The sequence below is a fragment of the Vanellus vanellus genome, assembly GCF_965231255.1.
Source record: "Vanellus vanellus genome assembly, chromosome: Z".
NCBI classification, from domain to species: Eukaryota; Metazoa; Chordata; class Aves; order Charadriiformes; family Charadriidae; genus Vanellus; species Vanellus vanellus.
In genome coordinates, this window is record NC_138908.1 from 70,695,995 (window position 1) to 70,707,461 (window position 11,467).

The window sequence follows — 11,467 nt, forward strand, 5'->3', positions numbered from 1 at the left end:
CTAGTTCTATTAAACTTTCTAGTGTTTTTATAGTATGTGTTTTCTAATGCTGGCTTTGATTGTGCACCCCGGTAATGAGGAGTTACAATAGGAAATTTCTCTTGTTTAGGGCAGGGGAGATTGTGCTTTTCATATGATTTTAGAAACTTTTATCCGCAAAAATAAAAGAAAATTACATTGACAATTCTGCAAGCCTGAGCACGCAAATCGTAGGGAAAACATTTAGTAAAATATGTATTAAAATATTGATAAACTTGAGCCAGCTCCATATAGAAGCTGGTTTAGGGCCTGACTGACCTCCCTGTGGCTCACTGAGCTATCAGTTTTCCTTTGTGCCTGCCTAGTCCCAGGTGTGCCACTGTATTTTGGGAACAGGAGAGATGTTTGGGAGGCTCTTCCATTCTACTTGTTGAAGCCAGTTTTTAGTACAGGGATCTGAATATTGCTAGTGCTTACATCAAAGCAGCCTGTCGGGTCCCTGAGTTGGAAGACAAATTAGAAGAAAATGACTGTGCCTTTACTTTGTCCTTTGTGAAAATGAAGAAGGTTGCCACTGTGCTTCCCATGAGGTAGGTGAGGCCAGCTATTCTTTGGAATGGAGCAAAAGTATTTAAATGGCCAAAACCTTCGCTGAAGGCACATGTGAGACAACAGTTACCTCTGTGCTTTTAGCTCCCCTAAGTGGAATTTTAAGGACTTCGGCTTCGATGGATACTGTCTTTAATGAAGGTTTCCCTCGAACAGGTGTTCTGTGTTAGGGATGTCTTTTGAAGGACTGTCATTAAAATCCCGATACCATGCCGTAAAGACCTGGGTATAATTTCCTAACATCTGATAGGAGCCACCTGATCTCTAGCTACTGCTGATCATTTGTCCCCACTGAGACAATTTTTATCATTGACATCTCTAACATTTCTTCTCAAGACTGAATACTTTCCAGGCTGCAACAAACAGCAAGCAGTTTAAAGGCAGATACCTGCCATTACATAGCAGGTACAATGTCTTTTCAAGCCTCTACAGGCTCTACTCATGCTCAGCATATTGCTACAAGTACATGAACATTTTTGGACAGGACGCTAAACAGGAATGTATTTGTTAATAGGTTCTGTCTCTTCTTTTGTTTTAGTTACAAGAAAGCTTTTTTTTTTTTTTAAACAGGACAAAACAACATGAGAAGTCACCCTTTGCAACATCTGCTTGTCTAGATAAACATCTCTGTGACGCAGGCTGCTTCTGCCCTGTCTGCTGGGCCTCTGCTGCCACCCACCGTGGGTTGCAAAGGAGAAACTCCAGGAGTGTGGTCAGCTGGAAGTCTTTTCTATCCGTCCGTTATCCAGACAAATTGCAAAATGAATCACCAAACGATGTGATTTACTCAGTATGTAGAATTTTGCAATGGAAGAATTGGTTTGTATAAACAAGTAAATCTTCAAATCTTGCAAAGGGCTATTTGCACTCAGAGGGGTTGCTGGATAATACTGCTTAAATCTTGTAGAAACAGAATTTGAAACCTGTCAAACTGAGCTTGAATGATGATCTCTGGACATACAGAGTAACCGGGGCCAGCTTTTTCTTACATTAGTCTCTGAAATAGTGTAGGCACCTTTGAAAATGTCATCCTGCGTTAAACTCCCATCAGTTGTCCCTGCTCCATGGAGAGCTGATGTAGGTCACCACCCCTTGCTGTGATGGGACCCAGGACTTTCCAACTCAAACCATCACATTTGAGTAATAAATTAAAATCATTTGTGTCCGATAGTACTTGGACAATTACGTGTTATTTAATTATTAACCCAGCAATTGATCCCAGCCTGTTCCTCAAAAGCAGCACCTTGTTTGTTACTGGTGGGACACTGCCTGCACCCAGCAGAGGCAGGAGGCAGCTGTCACCCTGCCTGCAGTGAGCCTGGGTGAGCTGCTGGTCTGGGGTTAGGCTGCAGCACCGCTCCTGTGGGCACCATCATGAGCAGGTCTTTGGAGCTGTTCTTGCAGCAGCTTTCCCAGACAGTAAATACCTCTGATGTAAAATGGTAAATTTTCTTATCTTATGTCACTAATACAGGCCAAAATGGTGTTAGTGATGAATCAGTTAACAAAATTATTCACCCCGTCCTTTTAATGTCCCATCTTGCATGTAATGTTAGGGTATATGGACTTTTTAAAGGCTCCAGTGATAACTCTCATGAGCAAAGACTTGTATGCAGCCTTAGATATGTGTAGACAAGAGAAGGTCACTGACATGCTGGGAAAATCTACTATCTTTTCACGGACAGCAGTCCAAAAATAGTATCCTAACTGGTCTGTATTAACTCTTAAATGTCCTCATCCCTTCTCTTGTGCATGAGCTTGGACTGCCTATTTCAAGTGAGTGGCCATCGAGTTTTCCCTTTTCCCTTTGAACATTTCAGAAATGTGTGATGTGTTGCCTCATGGATTTAAGCATGTTTAGTCGTGCCTTGAAGTGCAACACTTGATAAAGAACCATCACAGATGTTGTTGGGGGAAGACAGGCTCTGAAATATTCAGGCTTTGAGTTCAACCACCTTCATCACAATAAGCTGTGTTCAGAGTCCTCCAGTGCCAGGAGAGGACAAGGGGAGGAGAGTGGAGAGGTGTGTCTGGTTCTCTTTCCCAGAGGATTTCTGGGTAAAGGCTGGACCTTTGGGCAAACTCTCAAACTTACACACCCATAGCTTGGAGAGAGGAACAGCAGTTCAGCTGCATACCACGAAGGTCCTGCTGGGAGGTGACAGTACACAGCAAACATCCTGTTGAGGTTGGCACAGCTCCATGCTTTGACTGGGGTTCACCTTAGGCAAATGTGACCCTGGTGTCAGGGCAAGGTGCTGCAGCCTCTACAGCGCAAAGCAAGAAAAAGGACATGATCCACAAGGAAAAGACATGATTACGCATTTCACAGATTGCTGCTAACAAGTTTTATTAGACAACAGATAGATCTTGCAGCACAAGGGATTACTGTGCATGCTGAACTGAGAGTATGAAGGTCACTTATGTGAAAAATGTATGGTAAATACTTATTGATAAGTTGCAGGCAACCCCAGAGAAGACTGAAAAGCTTTTTGTGCTACTAGCATAACACAGAGTTTTCAATCCAGTGACAGCATTAACTCTTTTGAAACCCCTCAGGGTCAATCCTGTAAGTGTGTCCTCGTATGCCCAGGATTCACGTGTCTCTCCATCTGGCTCTTTTCACAGAACAGTTTTATGTTGTTCTGCCGACTGCAGTGCATATATCTCCCTGCTCAGATCTCCATGAGACTAGAACTGAGTCAAGGGACTTCAAGATTAACTTAGTAAAGTTTGAGTGAGACCAGGTGACAGGAAAGCATCTGAAAATGAGCATTTTAAAGGGAGTTAGGGAAGAAGTTTGGGCAAAGAGGAAAACATTAACAGGGCAGAGAAAAATTAATAGTTGTTTCGAGGATCCAGAATTAAGCCAGTATAGAGAAAGGTAAAATTACATCCTTAAAAATGATGCAGAGCATAAAGGCAAGTGCTTGTGGTTTACAAGTTGTAGGTAGGGAAAAGGGAGAAGGAAAGTGATTTGTCTAGGATTGCTAGTGAGCTGTGATCATTGAAAATGGGCTACTATTGATCCCTTCAAAAGCTGGATGAGCTTTTTGGATATGTGTTAACCCAGAGATTGACTCCATATGAGTGGTATGCGAGTGACAGTTTGCTGATTCCAGTGCTAGCTCTGTGTGTGAGACATGGTCTCTCACTGCCTTTTTACCTTTGGTGCACTGGAGCTGTTTGCTCTGGATTAAAATGTGGCTTAGAGTTTATGGAGAGTTCAAGACCTGTCATATAGCCAGACAGCAGGAAACAGAAAGGGGCCATAAAAGCCAATGGAGTCTGTGTTGTATTGGTGTAATATACCTGGGAAACATTTGGGTACAGTTCTGCTGCACTATATCCACACACATAGATAGGGGATGTTGAGCTCTGATGTTTAAAAGAAAAACCTTTTTGTCCCAATGAGGAACCACCCAAATTCTGCCCAAGAGCAAGAATCTTTTGTTCTCTCCTGGCTGAAACTTAATTTTGAGTTTTAAGGGATGACCCCACAGTGCCAGATCACCAGCCATGACATTGCTGTTTTGCCTGTGGACGGGCAGACTAGGCCTTGTCCAGCAGGGGTGAGCAAACCCTGGGGACCAGAGGATGTGCGCTTTGATGTGTTGGAGAAGGGCACTAGACCTGTCCTTCCCTGAGAATAAGACCACCACAAGTCTGAGCAAGAGTTGCTTTTCAACCATCTGGGTTATTAATAATTGGTGATAGGTAGTAGAGTGTGCTGTTTGGATTTCTCCTCCCTTTCTTTAGCTATCTGGTTTTAATGAAGGGGTGCTTATCCTCTATCAGCCCTTTGGTGCCTGTCTGCCCATTCCTATCTTCCAGGCAGTAAGGAGCCCCTCACAACTGTTGTATTTCACTCTCTTTGGGGAGTTCTCCATTTCCTCAAGAGAGGGCACATCCCTGTCCTACAAAGAAATGGTGATACATAGGAGATGTGCACAGGGCCATCACGGTGCCACAGAAATGGACCCTCATGTTTGTCCATCCTTTTTGTAATAAAGCAAATTCTATTTGACTTTTGTAGAGCGGTGCTTATGTTCTCATTGCCTCCCACTTGAGCATAGCAATTCTCAGTCGGGTACAGCATCAGATTGCAGCAGGGTTAGCATGTGGTAGCAAGAATGATGCTGGGGGGGCTGAAGGAGGGAGAGCATTGCTCTAATTTTAAATCACTGAACTGGCATCTTCATCTTAGATCAGCTTACCCAGACTCAAAGGATATCGCTGTGATCTATTTAGCTGAAATTAACCTCTACTGATATGAGGCAATTACATTCCAAAATCAGTGGTGAACTTCTGCTAATCAGTCCCCGTTTGTCTCTAGGTTTAAGAGCATTACTTTCAAGCTGTGAGAACAGGTTTTTAAACCCAGCTTTTGGACTTCCTGAGTCCCAGCCAGGAAGCTGAGTCCCAGCTGTGGGCAGCTGAGTGTGTGTTGCGCAGTTTTTACTCAAATATATTCTGCCACGAGATGGTTTTGCAGAGCAGATTGAGCCTGGTTTGTGACTGAGTTCACCTGCCTCCTGGGCATTCTTGTCCTCAGGAGGGAAGATGCCTCCTTGTGTGTCCTCTTCCTGTGGTCAGTGAGATCACCCACCTCCCACAATCTCTTCCCTGTGTAGTGCCAGCACTAGCATGGCCTCCACATTCCTGCTCTAAAAGAAGGCAGGAAGAGACTGGGAGAGGCCAGCGCTGGGGGCACCTAATTCTGGAAAAGGGCCAAATCAGCCATCAAAGCAGTTCATGCTCATGGGTCATGAAGGAGGATAGAAATAGGAAGCCACCTTGTTCATGTCCTCATTTAACAATAACTTATTGACACAGGAGAGGAAACAGTTATTGAATGGCAACAGCAGATGCCAAGTCAGGTTACTCTGCTGTCTGAATAGGTGAAACACAGTGGTTATCTTTAGAGGGTGGTGGAGTGTCCTAGAGAAAGGATATGTGGAGGAGAAGAGTAAGCAGGTCTGCCTCTCACCCCACAACCTTTCCCACAAGCCTCTGTAAAGAGACCTTCCCAGAGAGTGACATTTGGAAAAGAGGATGTCTGGCCAAGTAGAATCTTGTGGCTTTGAGGAATCAGCCAAAATTACTGATATTTAACTGTATATAAATGTCCATAAGCTCCACATTTAGCCAGTCATCTGGGGACATGGGTGAAGAAGGATCCACGTGTTAGTGTCCACATGGTGTCCTGTTTTATTGTACCGTTTTTCCAGACTAGTAGCTCTTCTGAAGATACTTTTGGATTGTAGCTATGTTTACCTTTGCTAATGCTCACATTGCTGTGATACTGATCACATTGCTGCAATATCCTGTGACAATCTACAAACTTGTAAGTTTTCTTCATGTGGCCTTAGAGTCTGTGTGGAAGATTTCTTGTTGCATCTTATTTTCTGATTGTCAATAGTGGTGTTTCTTAAACTGTATTTGTTGAGGGCTTAATGCAACAAACTCTACCATACATTCAAAGTAAAGACCCTGCATGACTATAAGGGAAAGTAAGTGGGAGGAGAAGGTAAGTATTGGCTATTTAAACTTAAGCACCACTGAGCTGCAAAGCCATCTCCAGTTTACCTCCATGCCCATCACCTTCACTCTCACCATCAGACCTTACAGTTATTGCTGGTAGTCAGTGCTTTGCAAGGTTCTCTCTGGACTGCTTCTAAACACTTGCTCCTCCCTTGAAGTTTCCTTGGAAGTCCCCCTACAAAGTCTGAGCAAATCTGCTTTGCTTGTGTCATCTGGAGTCCAGGTTCAGATTGTGTCCCAAAGCAACTCAGCATTTTGTCTGCCTCAGCCCATATATAGGGGAAAGCAGCTTACTGAAGTCAAGACCAATAACCAGACCTCTCTATTTCTATTGAAATAGAAATGATGTGGGAAAAGATCAGGCTTTGTTTATTCAGGACAGAGAAAGGATCCTGTTATGGCTGAGACATAAGGCAGCAGGATATATACATATAAATGTAATGCTACTAAGGTGCTTGTAGAAGCTCAGAGCTGCCAAGCATCCTGATTGTATTCTAGTGCCTAAACCAAACAGAGTGGAAAAGTGCCTCTGTACTTTAATGACCTTTCCTGGGGTCATGTTCTAGTCCCATTCATTTGGGGATTGAATCCTTTTTTTCCTCTCTCCCGTCAGCAAATGTTTAAACATTAAAGTTCATCCTGAGTCTTGGATGAATTTCTGTACCCTTCTTAAAGCTCTCTGCAGCATTCCCACCTCTCTGCTCCCTATCTGCTCATGCTGACCTGCTACATACCTTATTTTGTATGGGCTCTCAAATAATGCTTGTTTCGGGCTGCATGACGATGTTACCCATAAAAAAAAAAAAAAAAAAAAAAAAAAAAAAGAGCAAGCTTTAAGAATCACAAGAGCCTGGTAAATATAGTAAAACTATTGCTCTTGTAGGATGCGACTCCTGTGTTCTCAGCCCAGTTTGTTCATTGACTCATTGGATGACCTTGGAAAAAGTGTACTAGAACAGGGATTGACTTCATCAGGCTGGTGACTAACTCATCTCAGCCTTGTAGTGGTAAAAGAAGGGCTTCTGTGTCACGGAGATACCCCCAGCCAGGCCCTATTCAGCTCTTTTCAGTACTTGTTGGGCTTTACTCTGAGTTTTCTTTGAAGAAAACAATGCCATCTTTTATGGATGAGAGGAGCAGAGTTCGTCAAGACAGAGTGATATAACAGAGAGGCTTCCATCTGCCAAAGATTCAATCTAACATTGATGGGAAAATCTAAACAAAGCTCCTCCAAAAGTTACTGTTTCATGTTGTAATATCGTTTGAAACCAGAAATATCTGCATGTTCAGCTCCATTCTTGTTCATAAAGGACTACCCCAAAAGCTCACATCTCTTACCCTTTATTATGAAAGGAGTATCTAGTAGCTCTTTTCTATGCCATATTTTGGTAGTGAACTTGGAGAGTGCTTGCATTGGAAATCTGCCCAGAGAGCATTTTATTGGTCACATTCAATTTTAAAATGGTTTATATCTCCCCAAACCCCAGGTTTACAGTATTTAATATTACTAATGGGATGGTAAGATTGCCAAGCATTTATCAGCATAGAGATATCAGAATGGAAATAGTAAAATGACACATTAATCTTTGAGCTCTCAATATGTCACCACAGAAACACCCACTGCCCATTATCCAGTTGTTATGAAAATACCAGGTTCTTAATAAGAGCCACGTTGGAAGTGAGGTAGAAGTGCTGGGGAATGAATATTGCAGTTGGCTCAAATCTTCCTTTCCTTGTTCGGTTTCCATCATAACCAGTTTGGTCTCACGGGCAGCGCTGCCTGCCTCTGATAGAGGTAGGTTATTGCCAGCCTGTATTTAAAAGGGAAGATAAGAAACAGTTTGGGTTTTTTCTTTTCTTTTTTAAAAACAAAGCCACATTAAGTACTCATGTGCAGGACACTTGGTCTGTAATGACAGTAGAGCTCCCACTGGGTTCACTGGCCCTAAGGTGAAACTCTCAAGGACCTGACATTTATTGCAAATGCCGGTTACAGTTTTAAGGGTGAGCCTACTGCCCATGATTTGCAGGGCTGTGATTTTGCAGCTAACACCGCGTCTAGGCTTGGCCCCCTCCCCATTGCTCCAGGTTCTGACAATTTCAATAGCCTGTTCTCCAGGGTATGAATTAAAAAATGGAGAAACTGTGCATTTGAAATTCCTGGCTGACACCTTTGTCTGATGAAAGGAGAGTTAGCATCAGCAGCATTTGCACCTGAGCCTGTATGAGTTTAAATCCTCCTGCCTCTCAAGCTGCTTCCCACAGGCTTTATTGGGTAAACAAAGTTTAGATAACTGTCACCTCATTAAACAGCCTGCTTCTCACTGAATGGTAAAGAAACTGAACCTGAATAATACATATGTGAAGGTTCTTTTGCCTTTTGCTACAAGCTAAAAGAATTGCTCTCTTTGTAATGAACAAACACAAAGGGATTTTTTTCCATTATGACTGGGGGAGTGGGAGGCGGGGGGGGGGAGGGGCAGTTTGCCTGGCAACAAATCTTTTTGGATGTATTGGGGTGATGATCTTTCCTTAGAACGAAGGCCCCTCTGGTACATTCTCTGGCATATGCTGGAACAGGCAATCCAACGTGAGTAGCTCAGCTGTTTTTGGCTCCGTTTACTGCTTCAAACTAACCTCTAGTGAAGGAGAAGAAACAACTGTTCCTCAGCTGAGGTCCACCCACTGCCCTTGCTTGGACCAGGAGTTGTGCTGGAAAGACTAGTGCAGCGTGCAGGCTGATAGCTGTGGGCAGAAGCAGCATCTTATCCATACGTTATGGGTCCAGTATTTTCCAGAGGCTCTTAATAAGCAATGAAGCTGCTGCTTCATAACTTGTCTTCATGCAAGTGGTGATTTTATTTGTGGAATAAGCAATGGGGTAAAAGAGATTCTCTTTTAATCCAAATGTTCTCAGAAATAGAGAGCAACAGAAGCTACGTGCAGTTTTTCTCTGCTTTAATATGCAGCCCTTTTTTTTTTATGAGTGCACACATGCACTTTTCCTGATGAGCAAGGGATTTGATGTTAACTGGTACATATTCAAGCTTACAGTTCTTTGGCATGTCTCTTTAATAGCTTTGTTGGCCCACCTCTTCCAAAATCAGATCCCACATGCAAAAGTGTGTTTAAGTCAAACTTTCTCTGCGAGACACTTATTTTAAGCTCCACAGAGGCTTTGCAGGTGTGTCAGAAATAACCAGAGCTCACATAGCTGCAGGGAAAATAAAAAACTCTGTTTATTCACTTAGTGATCTGGCTGCTTGTGTCATCCACAATGTCAGACAAAAAAGTCAACACCTCTGTTTAACTCATGTTTCCACTTCTCACAGACCTGATATCCTTAAGTACAAGCGATACCTGCTGTATATCTTACACAGAGTCAGGAGGCATGTCTGAAAATCACAGCAGCAGTTCTATAAAACATCTAAGCATTCATTCACTGCCTGTGCATTAACTTTACCAGTTGGGGGTTACCCCATGCAAGCATGTCTGCAGATAGTAATGATCCTTTGGGTGCATTTTAGAATGGAAAAAAGCCCCAACTAGCAACCTTGTAGATTCTTTGATGTTACTTGCCCAGAGCATTTTATTAAACCGGGATAAACACAGTGCTGGGATAATGTCCTAGTGGGAGCACACTGCAGGCGAAATCATTAATACCCACACATTTGTTCTGTCGGGCACTGTGGCCTAAGAAAAGTCATCCATGGTGATGCATGTGCACTTTGCAGGGATTAGCCCATCTGTATCTTTCCATTTTTTTTTTTATAAAATGCCAGCTTCATGAGTGTTTCAGCACTCATGATGATTACTGTATTGTGCATCTGCTAAAACTAATGATGCAAGGAATTTCCAAAGTTCAAACACTTTCTTCATTTCCTAAAGCTCAAAGCTAGAACACTTCTGGGAACTGAATGCAAATTTCTGAATTGAATTAGGAGGAAAATTGGATTAGGAGGGTTTTTTTTTCATCTTCTAAGAAATGAGAGTTAAATGTCCTGCCACAGTAAGACTACACACAATAGACAACACATAGTAATAATTCAGAACTAGATAAACAAAAGGCTTGATTTATATTTATTTTTGGATGCACGAAATGAGTCAGAGCCTCATCTTCTCACTGAAATGAATGGAGTTTTGTTTGTTGTTTTTATACTGTGGATATGGTACCTGTTTTTCTCTCAAATAATCCAGTCCATAGTTGTGTGTGTGTATATGTTTAATGAGGATTAAACTTGCATATTAAGCATACATCCCTGTCTAGACCTGTTCCTAGCTGAGGACTAGGCTGCTCTCACCAGCTCTGTAGTCCACCAGTTTGTTTTCCTGACCTGATAACCTTTTCTAACATAAGCTAACTGCTGAGGATGACTGCAGCAAGGCATCCATTTCAGCAGAGGTCTGGTCTGGTCAGGGAAGATGCTGCGTATTGAGCCAGTGTGTGATTTATATTATATTCCTGCTTTGCATTAGCTGTCCATGGAAATGTGCTCAGTAGGCAGGTGGTATGGAGAACAACTCCACTCTGAAAGTGCCAAATGTCATCTGGCTTTGAAAGCAAAGGAATTTCCTTTTGTTGGCAACTGCAGGGTTGCACTAAGGATGATTTTTTTTCTTGGTAAGAAAAAACTAACTGTTCCCTATAGAAGTACCCTAAAGCAAACTCTTACCCATCCATTAGCTGACCATTCCTCTGTGGTGTCCAATAATAGCTGGTATGGCCCAAAGATCCCAGATTCTATAGCTGCTTGGCTGTTTTCAGAATCAAATTTCTAGTCCAGAAAATCTCCTAGTCCTAACCCACTCTTAGGAAAGGTTAAATTTCAGGATCGGTCCAGCTCTTAAAGGAAGGCAGTGTCCCAGACAGCTGAGACTTAGACCAAGCTGGGATAGACAGGTTCAAAGGAGCACCTAGCACACCTGCACAGAAGAAGTAACGTCAGCCACTGTAATTGCAGTAATGCGATCCTCCCTGGTCAATACCATCTTACAGAGGTTCAGCCACAGCTGGATGAAAAGAGATTTTGGCTAGGCATAGCATTTGAAACTTTAGGAACAGTTGCTGAATAAAAGACATCCCAAAATACTTTGCTTCCTTCCAGTAAGACCAGTGCAGTTTCAGTGATCATCAACGGTGACTTCCTGGTGTTCTCAGCTCCTCCTCTCTGCTTTCTTGTTCACCTTCAGCTTTCAGCTTTCCTCTCCCTGTCCGCATCTCACTTATGGCCAGTGCTAGAAAACCTGCATGCTTGTCTCTGGAACAGCAGTCTGAAGTATCTGAAGGTAAAACCTGCTCATTTTGAAAGCTCGTATAGTTTCATACTCGTTTCCC